The sequence below is a fragment of the Tyto alba genome, unplaced genomic scaffold (assembly GCF_018691265.1).
Source record: "Tyto alba isolate M040663 unplaced genomic scaffold, T.alba_DEE_v4.0 Super-Scaffold_14, whole genome shotgun sequence".
Lineage (NCBI taxonomy): Eukaryota > Metazoa > Chordata > Aves > Strigiformes > Tytonidae > Tyto > Tyto alba.
In genome coordinates this window covers 24,224,744-24,242,411 of record NW_024881276.1, presented here as the reverse complement: position 1 = coordinate 24,242,411, position 17,668 = coordinate 24,224,744, and positions in this window count along the sequence as shown.

Sequence of the window (17,668 nt, the reverse complement as noted above, 5' to 3'; positions counted from 1 at the left end):
AGCCGGCAGCAGGAAGGGGGGCTCTCCGTTTGGAGACTTAAAGCTAACATTACTTCAGCCTCTCCGTGTATTGCTGCAAACCAGTGATCAGTTTGGGAGGATAGGCTTAAACTTACATTAAATTTAAAGGAAGGTAAACAATCCTGTGGAGTTATGGTTGGACCAGAACATATTGGCAGCGACCAGTTCACATCTCTCACTGAAAGATTTCCTGATGGAATATCCTAATTTGGGAACTACTCTCTTGATATTTTTGGTGCTGTTTTAATAACAGACATTTGGTGAACAGGGATGCACATGGAATCACTTCTTCATAGCTAAAAGCTTCCTTACTTTAAATTCTTGTGGATTTATAGGTGAATTTTTAGAGTTCTGGATATAAATTTGTTCTTTCTAAAATGCATAGTTTGAGTACACTCTTCCGATGTTCTTTGCAATAGTTTTTATCAATGATCTATTCATACATGATGAATGAGAACAGCCTATTACTACACAAGTGTACCAGTTTTGGTGGAAGGGAATCTCAGAATAAGCATGAAAGGCAAATGTGTCTCCACAGCCAGTAGACTTCTCTGGGATTTGGAAAGGTTGGGTGCAAACCTCTTTTCTGCCCGCACCAGGCTTTTGAATCCACATTGTGTGAAATCCCTAATGAGTTTTTAATCTATAAGGCAACTTTGTCTTTTGTTTCCCTTCCAGATAGTGTTTCATTAAGGCCCAGTCTTAGGCAGGTCTTAAGTTGTCCCTACCTGCAGAATTCCCCAGAGGGCTTGAAACCTAAGGATATTCTTCTGCCAGTGACTCCATTCCTACGGCACAACACAGAACAACCCTGTAGTTAATAAAAGCAGGCTCTCACTGCCAAATCACTGCCTGTTATAAGATGTTCCTTTGGGAGTGCTCCCTTATTTCTTTCCACACTGCCAAAAAAAGGAAAAGCAGCTGCAATGGAGGATCATTGCAGCTGATGTGGTTCCTTCTATTTACACGAAATAGCAATATATTTTTCTTCTTTTAGATATTGATTTGTTAATATATCACTTCCTAGCAATAAATCAGGGTGTTTGGCTTAGAGTCAGAATACAGATCTCAGTTATGTGATCTTTCCCCTACAAGTATCACATCAAAGATGAATGATAACAGGCAAGGATATTTGAAAAGCCTATGTGAAAAGTTTTCATCAAAGATGTGGCTCCTCCTCCCTACTACCATGTGCCTATGGAAAAATTCAGGCAGGAAAGCACCTCTGAAGGTTATCTAGTGCAATCTCCACCTCAAAGAAGGGCCAACTTCAAAGTTGTATATCAAAGCTACTACAGAGATGTGGTTCAAAGTTACTAGTGCTGCTTCCGCATCGGCTCTGAAAGTTATGCTAAGACTTCCTTTTTATCACAGAACACTGAATTTTTATAAGCAGTTGTCTTAATTTTCCAAGGTCTAGTTTTAGTAATGCAAAAATATATATTTATTTATCTTTTGTTAAAAAACCTACACTATAGGATAGTTATGAGGCAAATCACATGCAAAGCTGTCTGATTGGGCTTTTAAAATTACAATGCTTATAACAGGGAAGATGGATCTTAGCTTCAGAAAATTGAAATGTTTGAGTTTGTTAAACTGCAGAACCCATTCCAGTATTGTTGCAGTTACCTTAATAAAATAGCTTGAATCCTAGAATGTTATTTTGATTTTAGTTTAAAATATGATTTTGGTTTTAAAATGGAGTTACAGCAGCTATGAGAATATAAAGCACATTAAGGCCCTTAGGAATAGGTAGCTAGTATGGTGTGTGCCTTGAACATTGTACGAATCGTTATGGACTCTGAATTAAAACAGTGGGTACTGGTTATGGATCTTGAGTCAAAACAATAGGTACCAGAAGATACGGGGTTTGGTTTGGTTTGGAAGATCAGCCAAAGAAGAAATGAGCATTGGCCAAAGATGAAACGAGCATGCGCAAGGATGGAGTTCAATCAGCGGACATAGTGAGGAAGACTATTGATGACCACCAGAGGACCCTCGTCCAACATAACCGTGCATGCGTTAGATACATTTGCATATGATAATGATTTTCAGGAAATAACATGAATATGCTAATCATTACCCTCCCCTCATTCTATTCAAATCAATCAGTAAAGATGACCAATGATTTCTGTAGAATAGGAATATAGGTAAGGTGAGGTAACTGAAAACCAGTCATTATTAAGGTCAAACTAAACTTTATGAATTTTGTTGATCTTATGTAACCATGACTGCTGAAAAAGTGTATAAATATGTTGTGCTTTGTACCTGTCGGCGAACACGTCTTTGGCGGAGCTATCCCTCGTGTTCCCCAGCGCTGGGATAAAGAAGTGCCTGCTTATCTGCTTTGTGTAGCTAAGTTCTATTTGCGATTGCGACCGCTAACAGCAGTAGTACATAGGTGCAATCTTAGGTAGCTGCTGGCAGCCTCTGTTTGAGGCTCAGAGATGATCCGTTTGGACCCTCCTCCTGTGTGCATATGTGTGTGTGTCTCAGTGTGAGAAGGCAGAGGCAGCTGACCTCCTAAAGTGTAAAAAACCTTCTAGTTGACAGTCAAGTTGTTCTCTCTTACCTGTGTCTGCACTACTTGATGCAATTAAATTAAGTCATTTAAGGATGTCAGAAGAAGAAACTAATTCCTGTGGCTTGTGTCTGGCAAATATGTTGCCTATGGGCTTTGAAACTAGAAAGATTGGGAAGAATTGAAAAAAAAAAAAAAAAAAGGAGGAAAACAGTGTTCTAATTTTTCCAGGCTATGAGACAGAGAATTGATCTACATACCAGCGAGCTAGAGAGCTGTTTGTTTTCAAATGGGTATCACGCAAAGAGAACAGGTGTATCTGCAAAACACATACCTTCAGTGACAAGTTTATTAATGCGATTAGTGAGAATCCAGAGAGACTGACTAGACTTCGTGCACCAGAGACATACCTCTCTCTACATGTATAGAAGAAAAGAAAATCTCAGACATACTGAGCACCTTTGGGGACAGCTGAAAAATGGGTGACGTGAGTGTATGTGGTGTGGAGGACCTGAACCATTTTTGGAATAGAACAGCCGTGAAAGAAGTGCACATAAAATCAGTAGCAGAAGATGATTGAATGCTGAACAGTTTTTTGGGTGGCTAGAGCATGTCACCTTTTGAAAATCAGATTCCTGTATCATTATCAGTAAGCACAATGACACAGTGACAAAACCAAAAGAGAGGTGTGATCACCACTCGGTTGCCTGCACTGAACCTCTCCCCATCATGCACAAACATGCCAAGACAAAATAGGAGGCAATAAGATAACATTTAAACTTAAGAGAGAAATATGTGATGAAGTCATAACAAGTTTGCAGCAGACAGGAGCCACAGTTAAAAAAACACATTAAAAAGGGGTACTTAGAGTAGGGACTACTCAAACTTTCATGTAACACATTTTAAACAGGTACATTGTCTAGAGGAGCAAAATGAGCCAGCTTGTGCACCGCATGCAACTAGAGAGTAACTTTAACTAGAAAAACCTTGGAATTATATTACCTACACTAGGTCTGGGGGGCTTACCCCACAATACAGAAAAATCTGCAGATATTTTCACAGGATCAGAAGAAGTATTTGGAAAACAAACAGCTGACCTCAAGCCTAATTGATCTTCACGTTAAGTCAGAAACAATAGGTAGTACCCTGCTATTAACAGTGACAGCCTCATTGGCATTAGTTGGACAGTATTCATTCACTAGAGGGAGAGAAATCAGTGCTAAATTCAGGTGCAATGGAAATGTCAGAGTCTACAGGACCATGGAATATATGTTTTTTGGCAATAAGTTCCAGGATAGAAAACTTTAAAATCATCATGACAAAAATTTAAATGGTGCAAGACTATTGAAAAATTAGCTAACATGTATTTCCTAATAAAGTTTTTAGTACACAGGTTCTCTACCAAAAATCTAATCAAACTCTCCATGACTGCAGTGCTACTAGTACATGAGATGATTGTCAGGAAAAGGGTCACAGGCAGAGAAGCACTTTGGTGCAACACATATCAGAGTGTAATTAAAATGATGGAAAATATCTGCAAATGAGATTGCAGGGGAGGAAAAAAAAGCAAATGCTTATCATCAATCTTCAACGTAAAGCAATCAAGTGAAAGTACTACAGCCTAGCCAGTGTGGGTTACAGTGCTTGTATGTTCTCTGTCATGTTTGGTTTGTGCACAAAACACTCAAACTGCCACCTAACTAAACAACCACAAATCAATTTGTTTGTCTTTTTGTATGTTACCCGCACAGAAGGTATAGCAGAAAAAGGAGCAGAAATTAATAGAAAGACTAAAAGGGGTCACAGAGTAAGTAAGCTAATCTGATATTAGAAGAAGGAGGCAAAAGGCATAATCCAAATAATGTAAAGTGGTAGAGCAATCAAAAATAGCCTTACAAAACAGACTGAACACTGCCCTAAGGATCATAATCCTCCTTTCTTATTGGAAAACATTAAAAAGTAACGCTTCAAGCAGCAGATCACTGCTGCTGTAGAAGAGCAGTCCATATTGAACATACTGATGCCAGACGAGAAAAATCATACTCCAACGGAATAGGGATAGTGTGGCTCTCTTGTTCTTCCATCAGTAAATGTGTGACTGTGATGTGACATTTGAAGTACACCAAATCCTTGTGGAATGGTCTCCACAAATCTCTGGCTTTTGCACTATGGAGATTTCAGTGCATGACACTAAAGGTAGTAAAGTATGACTTGCAACCGTGAAAAGAGTCAAGAGAAAAATTGCACTAGTGCTTGACCACTTGTACAATTTTATGTATAGGTAAATAGCAGAAGAAGGTACGAGGTGTGAATGATTTTACAACAGTTTTTCAACACACTTTCTATGTCTACAGAGAAGCTAGAAGAAGTAGCAAGCGGAGAGACACTGCATCTTAAAAACAGAGGATGAGGGGAGGACAGTTTGCACAAAAGCAAGTAGTTTCCTTGACTAGTGGGGATATCAAGAGTAAAACAGCAAAGTTGACTGCTGAGAACAGACTGATGATGAAATGAAGGAAAAGATGTGATTCCAAATAAAATGTTTCATGATTCTGAGAAGACCCTTTGAGATGGTGAGCTTGGCCTGATGCTGTGGAAAAGAACTTCCAAGAAATACACTTGACAGAAGTGAATGAACTAAGAGAACACAATTGTCTGTCTGTTTGCTCTTTATGCTCTGTCTCACATTTTGTTAGAAAGGAGGACTAGCATTCACAGTCTTCATTAGTCATGCATAATGAGGTAGTTGTTTTCTTGTTGGTTTAAGAAAAGCAAGGGATTAACTTGGCAAGACTTTTACGTGCTCACAGTGTGTGTGGGGGGAAAAAGAAGCACCGAAGAACAGTATGTAACTGCTGAAAATGTCTCTTGAGCCTGTCCTACTTAGTGCACACTGTTCTGCGTGGATCTCCTGTGTTGTGAGTGATGCCAAGCAAAAGAGTGCTCTTGTTGTCTGAATTGCCCTCTGCTCATTTGCTCATCTTCATTTCTGCCAGATATGCTTTGCTCTGATCACAAGTGGCAAAAGTTCACTTTCTAATGACACCAGATAATGCTTCAAAGAAACTGTTGTGGAAATTGAGTTCACAGGTTTTGGAGTGTGAAATGCCTTCTCCAGAAGGGTTGTTTTCTTTTGCTCAGTTTTAATACACTAACCATAAGAATGACAAGAGAGCAGGCACAGCTGAAGAACAAATTTAGAATAAAGTCAGATGCAAATGCCTTTAGCTAAGGAAAATAAGGAGCAGGTTTTTCTGAGACCATCCAGCTGAAGTTTTTCTTCTCCAAAAGAATGACATTGGTCTCCAGGACAACTTCAGCATGCCATTTCTTATCCCACATTGAAAATCCTCTGAGCAATTAAAAAAATCACAGCTAAGCCTGGACCCCAATGACTGACAAACTACAGTAGAGCATGAGGCGGGAGTTTGTGATGCATAAAGTGAGTGAGTGATCTCCTGTTAGAACTAAAACATTAAGGTTTATAGGACCTACCAAAATTCATTTCAAACCTCAGCTTTCCCAAACTGTATTAATATTAGATTCATACAATGTTATACAACTAAAATCTGTTTGTAATCATTGCAATCTTCTGGGAAGAGAGCTAATGAAATATTCAGAGAAAATGCTTAAGAGCCATCTTGTCAAGGCCTGTACAGGTAGATATTTTCAAATGCAGGTATACTTATGTAAAAGCTCAAGACTAAAATTTACTCTAAGGACATAAGTATAAGATGCAATACAGGTATTTGTTGTAGAAATTGAAGATTTTAGTTCTATACCCCATTGGACATCAAGAATTTCAAGAAGCCAATTAAAAGAAAAATATTGTCAGTTGTTTTATAGATCTAATTGTAACTTGCTTACGTTTTGATTATGTCAATATTACATTGTTAAAGTAAATGTGTTCTGATTTGAGATAATGAAACATATTAAACATTGGTTTGGAAATTGATATAGTATTCCAAACTCATAGTCTAAATGGACCATATAGAAAGCTATTTTAAGAACAACAGGTATAGCAAACAATATGCTTAATACTGCAGTAGAAAGCAAACATGCATCTGTCTTGCTATAAGCCATTACCATGAAGTCAAGAATCTAACAAATTTTGGAAAATCACCTTTGATATGAAAATATTCTTCCTTGAAGAAAAACACAACTGTATTCCTGGATATATTGTGTCCAGACAAGAACAATGCCCAATACATACCTAAAATAATGTTTTAATGTTGTCTTTAAAATTAGAAATTAGAAGATTGAGAAAAAGATTTATTTCTCCTCATAGCACAGTCAAATAGGAAACCACGTAACACAACAGGATGTGATATGAGTGCCAAGTAGTGAGGAACAGGAACTGAAATCTGCATGTCTTATGTTGTTTATTGAATTATTTGATCAAAAAAATTACTACTACTAGGAGAAGATTTTATGAGAACCATAGTTCCATTTTATAGTAAAAAGCTGTTCTGGCCCTTAAACAACTCAGAAAATTCCCTCCACTACCACTTGCAATACGAAGTGTAGATACGGCGTGGTGTGGCATGTGGGCTTTTGAAAATGTGATTGTAGGACAGATGAGCGGTTTGGCTGAATTCCCCTAAAAGCCCGGTATTTCAGGAGATGTAGCAGTCAGAATATTAAGACTGATTCCATAATTGGTATGATACACTGAGCAGCATTATAATTAGAAGCATGTCATTAGCTGTCACTCTTCTAATGAGAGTACAGGTGGGAATCTACCTGCGAATACTGTCTGGTTTTGTGTGGGCTGTCACGCCATGTAATGCAGCTGTTGTTGTGTAGCCCTCTTTCTTCTGTTCACACCGGGGAAGGGCTTGCTCCAGAAAGTGAACAAGAAGCAGTACCTCATGTCTCACCGACTGATGATCAGCTCTCCAATGTCTTCCTTCGGCCCCCACTGCTGAACTTCCTTGCATCGTTGTTTGCATAGATGCAATAATTTGTAACATTTTAATTCTAGCTCTCCTGACCGCTTTACTTCCTTTTTTCTTGCATTTGTCTCTAGCTAGTGTTGCAAGATGGTCTCTTTGTCCTTCTCCCATCACTGATGTTGGTATGATGTCATGTAGTCAAACTTTGGTGGAGTAATGTACACTGTTTATACCAGCTCAGATTGAGAGAAGTGACTTTTCATTTCCCAGTTTTGTATTTCAGCTTAACGATTCCAACTTTATTTTTCCCTTTGAGGTCATCTGATGTATTTCTTAGCTGTGGAGGTTTAGTAGGAAAAAATGAGAGAGAAAGAAAGAATAAAAAAGAGAGATTTGGAAAAGAAGATCTACATCACAGAGAGCTGGTAAGTGCTCTTGTGATGGGAGAAGGCAATAACTTGATCTTTGTCTGGACAAATCTGAGAGATAATTAATCCTGACATTCATTTCTGAAGGAGAAATTTTGAAGACTCTGCTCTTTTCTATTAAAAGGAGTAATGATCTGCCATAATTTGATGACATTTAAGATGAGTTTTTGTCTTTAATGACACAGAATTAATTTTTCCTGGGGTAAAACAGGATGTGAACTGGCAGTGTGTCAGCTGCTCTGTGGACACTGGCTGTTCTCATGCTACTTCCCTGAAATCTTCCGGAAAGCAATGAAAACGAGATGAGCTTTGCCACATGACAACACACTCCCAGGAGATTCTTGCCAAGCAGCCAGTGCACCACAAGTTCGTGTGTCAGCTTTCCTTAGAGTAACTTTCTCATTTGGCCAAACTGTAGCAGGGCAGCTGCTCTGTAACCCAGGGCCACGCACTGAGCAGGGACAGGCAAGGGAGCAAGGGCACGGACTTCTGCAGGGGGCTGTACTCTCCAAAAGCTCACGGCACCAACATGAGCTCTCAAGGGACCACCATGGCCATCTCCAGGTATGAGCAGCTCTGGCCTAGGGACTCTGTCCAGATCTGGTCGTGATCTGTACTAGAGCCTGATTCCAGAGGAGGCTGGCAATCCGCTGTTTTGGGCAATGCAGGAGCATGTGGTACAAGCTTGCCAGTAGTAAGAGGCAAAGGGCTGACATACTAACACTTGGGTGGTCATGCTCCACAGCCAGCACTGCAAAGCAAACACTGATCCCTGACTATGTGACAATTGAAGGGACCCTCTTCATGAAAGTTCTGTCTACATTCCCTCCTGCCCTGCCATCTGGCTCTTGTCCTTCAGCTTCCCCAGGCATCAGCGCTTCTGGGACCTCATGTAACCGCAGCTCCCAGGGCAGTTGGTTTCAGCTACAAGACTCCCCTTGCTACAAAGAACAAAGAAAACCCCCTGAATTTGCTTTCTGAATACGCTGCACCAGAATGATAAGAAAGCTGGCTGTCCCCCAAGGCTGACATACTTCCCTGCCAGCTCCACCCAGGCTCCCTTCAGACACTGTCACTCTCATCCCAATGGCAGTAGCAGAGGCAACAGCAGCTGTGGGACTCTGGCATATTTTCCCCCACGGGTACCCCACTCATCCCCTGTCCTGTTAGGGATCTGTATTTGACATGTTGACTTTGCGAAGGCTGAAAGGACCGTTAAGTCTGCTGTTTTGACTCATGTAAGCCACCAGAGTCAAAGGGCCCTGAGCTCTACAGCAAAAGCTTGGCTAGAGCATTGCCTCCAGAAAGATCTCTAGGTTTAACCTACAACTCTCAACATGAGCAGATCCCCATGGCATTTTATGTTAGTGGGTGGTTCATTCCCAGAGCTCATGGTTCTTTCTCTTAACAACTTCTTCCTTGCTCTCCCTTGGCAGTGGACTGGATTTGCTGTCCAGTCTTTGTCTTCCCTTTTCATTTCTGTTCTGGAGTGAAGAGCCTTCTTTGACTGGCTACCTCCTCTCCACTCTCCCTTAGCCAGCCATTTGATAGCCTTTGTGCCACGTCATTGCTCTGAAGTACATTTCTGTTGCTTGTGAACATTGACTTTTCATTATGTTTCTTGCTCTTCCGCCGTTTGATGAATTATTGACATGACTTGATTTCTTCACCTGTACATCATTGCAACTAATGGTGGAATAGAAGCCAAATTCAGAGTCAGTACAATTAATAAAAAGACTGATGGGCTTTAAAGGTGCAGAATCAGGTCCTTTACCTCTACTCCATCAGAGAAGCAAGCTATATATCAGACAAATTTTAAGCCTATGAACACTACTGTCTCTTCTTAGCAGGGCACTGAAAACGCTGTCTTCGTTGCACTGATGTTAACAGACTGGATCTTCCCAAAATGTTAAGTGAAAAAAGTAAAAAGAAGAATGGAAAGGCAGACAAGCAGACATACATAACCCTGGTAAACCCATTTTTAAGACCAGATGACGTGCATAAATAAACCCAAATTAAGCTCCAAGTTAAATTTTGTAGGAACTGATCCTGTGAGAAGAAAAGAAAGATGGGCTACAGTTCATTCCTTCCTCCATCATCTTTACATTTGTACTGTGCCTCAGAAAAAAAAAAATCCTGCTACAGTTGAATTTGTGATGGTTCCTCATTTTATTATTAAAAAGATGCAAATAATTTGCTCCCTTGACCAGTAGATGATTTTTTAAAAGCGTCTTAGGTACATACATTTGAAATGTTATTGGCTGTACAGGAAGGTATTTTTTTAAAAGTGCTAATTTATAACAGTTAATGTTAGCTCTAAGTGGAAACAAGGAAATATTGCCTTTGTAAAGACAAATATTTATTTCATTATTGAAAGTGCTGTGCAGTCATTCAGCCTTTGAGGTCTGGGGTTGCTGAGACACAACTTGCACAAGATGATTTAAGAGCTTATTCCAAATATTTAAGAGATTACAGGCTTAGTTTTCTACAGAACTTGTTAAGAGTTTTTTCTCCCTAGTGTGAATAAGGAGTTGTGATCCCTTTTATTCTCCTCTTTAAGTATGTTTATATTAGTCGGGTCTAAGCCTGCCATTCTACAACAAATAGGATTAACATATGGATTGCTCCTGCTGTACCTCAGCTGGGGTGCAGAAATGTACATTCCTCTTTCCCCATGTGTGCATGTTTGTATGTGCATAAGTCTGCCACACAGCGAGACTGCAAGGAAAGGACTGCTGATGTGTGTGCAGCTGTGTCCCTTGTCCATTGTCCCTCCTAAAACCTTGGGATTTTTTTTAGGAATAAAAAGCCTCTAAGCGATGTTTAGACCCTCTCTGAGTGACCAGTTTTAGGGACTGACACATGTCCTCTCAACAGTGTGTGTTTCCCTTATTCCTGTCAGTTTTTCTTAATTTCCAAAAGTAGGACATCTAGGGATTTGTGCTGTTGCATATCTCCCTGAAGAGTCATCATGTTTGTTTAAGGTCTGTTGCTAAAATTTAGCATATTTTGGCTGTGGGAGAGAAGACAACAGATGGTCAAGGAGGTCCTGGGAGAAGTTTGCAAGGCAACTTGTCTATAAACTAAGGGAAAGGCTAGGTTTATTTTTCTTGCTCTAATAGTTTTCACCCCCTCTCAGGGTATAATATATAATCCTTGGTCAAAAGGAGAATTGCCTGTACAGGTCATAAGACTGCTCTAGAGAAAGTGTTAGGTTTTTAAAAAGCTTTATTTATTTTTGCTTTTCAAATGGACCAGGTTGTGCATTGATTATATTTTCGGGGAGGAAAAGAATCCCAGTTCTGCATGTTACTCATATATCTATGGGGCAGATACAATCCACATTGTGCTCTGCTTTCAGAATACCAGGACAATGGCAAGGGAAATGCAAGTATGTATGCATGCGTGCATGAGGCCAGCATGGATCCACAAGAAAGGTAAGATGACGTTGTTAAAATGCTGTATCTTTCCCTTGACCATTCCCTTTATGAGAACTTCCATCCATGAGCACAGGAGGTTAGAAGAGAAAGCAATGGGAATGAAAACCACAGGAATGCATTGGCAACGCAACACATGTCTGATGCAACTCAAAACTCAGTAGACGTTTATCTCTTACTTTGTTCTCTGCATGCCATACAGAGATTTTCAGTCAGATTTTAATTTGCCAGAATAAAAAGTGTGAGAGAATACACAGTAAGAGTGCCCAGTTTCCCTATTTGCACTACTTTTACCATCCGAACACCTGTTTTTCCACCTGGGGCCATGCAAGGTTTTCCTGGAATCACAGTTGGAAGGGTCTCAGTCGAGCATGCATGCATAGCTACTTCCTCTGCCCGTGCTCACACGCGTACGGGTTCCTCACTGTGACTCACATGTACTGCCCATGCCTGTCCACCCACACAACCACAAAAGCAGAAGAGGCTGTGAAAACTCAGACGAAAATGGTGTAGTAGCTACTCTGTGACACAATGGAAAATGTACAGAATATTGCGCGCTTCTAAATAAGTACAGCTGCTTGTTGCAAGGATTAGCCAAAGTGTCTGAGTGCCCAGATCATTCATTGTAAGACTGATGGACGGCATCTGTTTTCAATGGAAACGTTGCTAGCTTCATCATCAATGGAAATTGTTGAAGAATATTTGGGATATTTCCGTCCCTGAAAGTTCTGCTATTCAGACCACAGTATAAGATATACATTTACCATGTATTACAAGTGTTTGTAACTTTATTACCTCCTTGGGATTAATCAAGGCGTTACTCTCTTTGTTTCTAATAAGACTCCGTGCCTGTAACTTTTTTTTTTTCCCAGCCAACTATGAAGTTCAGTAAGTTGTCTGGACTGTTTATATCCCCATGCCTCCTAGATGTGTTTGTTCCTGTATGATGCTCTAACTGTGTTTTAATTTTCACTGAGAATCTTATCTGTCATTGATGTCTCTGACTGTGGTTTGGTGTGGAGCCAGTCCAGTAAGGTCTTGCCCAAGCAGAAGATATCCATCTGGCATTCTTGTTCTCACTGGAGGGAAAAAAGTCTTTGGAAAGTCATTAAAAGGAAAGTAAATCCTGCAGGGGAGGGCATCCACTGCTCTTGTAGCATGGCTGTAAGCATTTTCTGTCCGAGTCACATTTTGTAGAAAAGATTATCTTTCTGCCGACCGGTGTCAAAGAATTAAAAAAAAAAGCGAGGGTGTTACAGAAATTGGTGGTGTTTCACTGGGTTTGTGCAGTATGATGAGGTCTGGCTATTAAATACATGGGTGGCTATATGGCTCAGCTGCCTTTGAAGCTGCATTCAGAGACAGGCAGGGTTATTGCTCTGCCGAGGGTCTGTAGCACAATGAGAAGAATGAGGTCTCATAAGGGGGCCGCTGTCCGCACTCATCCCTCAGCAACAGGCTTTGCCAAGAAGGTGAGGGACTCTGAGTCAGTGCCAAGGCTACAAGGTGAATTAGTCTCTGGCCAACACCTAGGAGATGCCAGCAGAGCCCAGTCTCCTCCCAGCTGGCAGCAGTACTTGCTCTGAGAGTTGTCTGTATGGCCTTTCCTCAAGTGCTGAATGCAGTTATCTCTAGCAATTATCCAGTAAAATAATAGCATGGCTATAACTTAATGTGACTGGTTTGGTCCCGTGTCTGCCTTTCATCTGTTATCAGACTGGATGTGAATTGAGGTTTCCCAGAACAAAAGAATAATGTACAGATGGGATTGTGCTGACTATGTTGGCTTTATTTTCTGTTTTCCTGTGACCACTCAGAAGATGATGTTTTATGATTATTATTATCCCATTTCTATTCAGATGTGAAAAACCTTTCAAATACACCAACAGAAACAATAAAAAATACTTTCAAGTATGTTTACTGTATGATTTTTCCCTTAATTCACCAAGACTCTAAAAAAAGCTTTAAACTTGTGGACTGAGAAATCCTGCTCATTTCTCAGATTCACAATCCTGTATGGTCTTTTCAAAATGAGAAACATTTAGCTATTCTTAGTTATAAATAAATATTGCTTGGGTAAGCAAATATATTAAAAAGAAAAATATTTTTATATGCTAATATTTATGTAAAAGACCTGATGGGTACAGCTGGAGGTTTCCATCCACCAGCCAGTAGGTCTTATAAATGAGTCCATAAATGGTTCAGTAACTGGGCTACTGCAATACCCATTCACAGAATCAAGACCTCAGTGGTCTACTAAATCACCACAAAAAGTAGCATATACACTCTCTCTGTGTAGCTAATGAAATAGCATAAAAACAATCTCAGCCTCATTTAAAAAAAAAAAAAAAAGACAATAATATGGTTGTGGAAGGAAAAAAAGCTGTTGTTTTTTTTTTTTTTTTAACATCACCATAGAAGAAATGTGAATTAGCAAAGATGCAGTCTTGATTGGAGTCAAGGCCATTAAGAGCCAACAAGAACATCTTATTTACTTCAGTGAGTTCTGGACCAAGATTTAATACTGAAATGTCTCAGAAATCTCATAAATTTTGGATAGCCTCTGATCTAAGAAACAGTCATTTTTAGTTGGTGGTGGCTGCAGTCCTCACATATCTACCATATAACTTGTGAATATTACTTGAGCAGTTCCCTTAGCGCTGGGGGATTATTAGCCCAAGCAAGGAAAGACTTCGTTAGGTCTGTATTTCAAGCATGCCAGTAGACAGTGTTATCAAATACAACCCTATTGTATTGGAAAGTTTATAATGTTCTTAAAAGGTGCAAGGATGTTTTTATAGTGACTGTGGTAGTAGGTTCTGGAGCTTAGTCATGATTTTGCACAAACAAGCGCTATCTGCTTGTGATTTAGCTAAATAAAAATGTGACCTTACTGTCTTTTGTTAGCTTTGAAGAATTAAAATAAGCATATTTTATTTGTCAAGGGAGGAGTTCAAAATGATTTAACAGGATTTTCATTGCATACCAAGATAAGGGCAGTAATGATGAACTTCTTTTCCAGTTTATGCGTTAATTTCATTCATTATGAGATATGGTTCTGGGAAGAGACTTATTTTCAAGAAAAAAAAATTTTGTGAATGCAGTAAATGTGAGGCAATCCCATCTAGTAGCTGCATTTCTCCTAGAAACATTACGTGTAATTGCCAAGTATGTATGTTTAAAAGTAGCTGGTATCTTACTATTGAATGGAGATGGCAGAGATATCTTTGGCTCTTTCAGCCTGAGAACAATATTATGAAGTTTCAGGTCAGGTGAGAAAAATTTTAAAAGCCCCAAACCAAGGAAGTTAAAGGACCTGGTCTACCAGAGGATCAGATCTTAATACGGTGCTAAAGTACACACAGATTAAAGGGTATGCATTGTTCTTCAATAGTATAACTAAGAGGATGATAGGAATAGCTGGGTGTTTAACCAGAAGATCTGGGACCAGAAGTGAGACATAGTCCACTGCTGGCTCTAGACCCTTAGCCCATATGGCTGAGAGCTGCTCAGGTGCTATCTCATGGGAGAAGCTTTGAACTAAGCTGCTGAAGTCATGGCAACCCATTTTATCCACATCTAAACTGCTCCTTAGAGGTTCTAAACTCTAAATACATGACATCTCAAATACATGACAAGCATACATGACAAACATGATATACATACCTACCTTACAAATTCAAATACTTGACATCTATAGATACAATTACAGGTGTGTAGGTGACTGGAGGACTTTTAAACATACTAAAACCCACTGGCTGAACAGATGATGTGTTGCTTCATGTTCTGGATGCTATCTGCATGACCTCTTCATATGGTCAAGGCCTTTGTCTTTTAAAAGAGAAAAATACCCAATTGGCTCCAATTATTAGGCTATAATGTCAGCCAGGATTTAATACCTTGTTGGAGCAGTGATGCCATTAGACATAGTTTTCTTCTTGTGAGATCAGTAGGGCTACCTTCTTCTCTCAGTTTGGGAAATGAGGGCCAGTCAACGTGTTTTGCAGTTTGGCATTTCTGGAACATTTATAATTTGAAACAAAAATTATAACTCAAAATCATGTGTAAAAATTTGACATTTTTGCCCAAGAATACTCTGACTGACAAAGAAAATGGTGTTTCTGACATTACTGAGTTGACCAATATCTTTTAAGCAGTTATTTTTTAACCACCATTACTCTGGTCCCCTCCTGCCCTTTTTATTTTTTTGCTAACACTAGTGGGTATCTGCTCCCTTATTGGGTCATTTGGCTTCTCTTCTATCCTTCTTCTCCCCTTAATTTTTTGTAAGGAAATAGACTTTGTAATCTGGCGCTCTAAGCACATCCTAGCATGATAAGAAACACTGGCTTTTCATATGAAAATCTTTACCAGTACTTTAGAGAAAAAAGCAAACTTAAATAGACAGGGTCTTTTTACTCCAGAGACAGGGATAGACTAAAGGAATGTGACTGTGATTCTTCAAGAACACATGCTTAAATATGTAATTACTCAAAAATTGTATTATAGTATTTAAAAAAACTTAAATGTCTGATGTAGTTTTTTAAAATCAACCTTCAGATATGTATTTTTTCCAGTTAATAACCCCTCTTGCTGTCATTTTGAGACCATGCTGTCCCAGAGTACAGCTGTAATAGTGTTTATCTGCTTCTTGATCTAAGAACCAAATGTCAGCAACTTCTGCCGTAGTCAACATGAATGGATGGTGCTCATGCTTTCTAAGAATCAGGATCTCAACTTGGGGGATGGGCTTCTGAAACAGATAATACTGTAATAAAAGCAAAAAATGTATAATGCTTTTACTTTCATGGGTAGCTTATAGTCCCTTTCTCGTTTTGAAAAACTGTTATTAGGATCACCTATTTCTCATAAAAGCACTGAAATTCTTGAAGAAATAGATGCTGTAAAGTGTTAAACACAAGGCATACTAAAATCTGAATGTTTTCACTTTATTAGTTCAAATGAAATGATTAGTGCATCAAAACTAGAAACAGTCAGATGCCTGTGACATGCACAGACTCTCTGGTTGCATGTGTGCCATTTTAAAGTCACTTAGCATTAATCCTCAACAGACTTAGGCCAAGAACTTTGTCTAGGACTTCCCACAGCTATGAGGAAGTTCAGATCTGGATCCTAGTGTCATATTCTGGGTTTGGTTTGTGCGAGATGGGTTCCAGGCTTCCAACACTAGCCTCTCATTTACTCTCTCTCATCCTTGTCGGTCGTCTGCTTCAAACCTTGGGTAGGTACAAGCCCGGATCCACCCTTTATCTTTAATCTAATGAGTGGTCACTGTTTTGTCTGGAGAGAGGCACCGCAGAGGCTGCTGTCCCCACGTAGGCCAGGAGCCAAAGGGCTTAAAGTACAGGGAAGTGCACTGCATCTGCTTTTTGAAAGGAAACGTCACCCCTGAAGGACAAAATGGGCTTCAGTCGGGAAGGACCTGCCCACCAAACTCTGAGCATGAGTAATATAGGGAAGCATTGGATTTTCTGAGTACTTTAAAGAGTCAAGAAACTGCTTGGTTTGGCCCATTAAAACAAGATTATCCACAAACACCCGGCAGAGCAGCCTCGGCCAGCGCTGCCAGGAGCTGGTGGCACTGGTGGGCACACACTGGCCGGCGGGAGGGCATGGGGCACGTGGGAGCTCGCTGGCTTGAGCTGGTGGAAAGAGGCTCTCAAATCCTTTCTTTTGAGTATAGAAAGATAAGGCAGTGGAACTTGTTTCAGAGCAAATACGCTGCTTCTAACGGGTATAGATTTTTGTGGTTTCGGCTTAATGTTGTGTATCGGAGAGAGAACGCCGGGGAGGGCATTCAAGGCTGGCTCAAGGACACTGACTGCATGAAGCAGCCACTTCCACCAGGTCTCTTTCTGGCCCTGGGTCTGGATGAGATCAGGGGACAGGCTGAGATGAATTTCGGGATGTGCTTGGTGTTTGCAAGCAATGCAGGGTCCCTGTTATAAGTCAGTATGGCAGATGGCACACTGTTTCTTGAAACCTGGTGGTCTCTACAGGCACACACACAAAAAGAATTACTAAAAATGCAAGTACAAAAGAATGTATGAGCTAAAATTTGCATAGAGCTAATCAAGTCTGTACATAATTCACTCCAGAGAGACCGTGCAAAATAAAGAAAAGTGAGGGAGAGAGAGGACTGTGTGCTGTGGCTCTGGTGCTGCTCCCACACTTGCCAAACCCAAACCAGGTTGTCAGCAGACTGGGTAGTGTGCAGCACTTAAAAACCTCAGTGATGAGGAATATGCATGTACGAAGGGTTAATGCATTTGGTATCACAAAACTAGTCTTTCCACCTTTTTGTTTTGACATGTCCAGGAAGGGTATGGAGTGGTAGAAGGACTG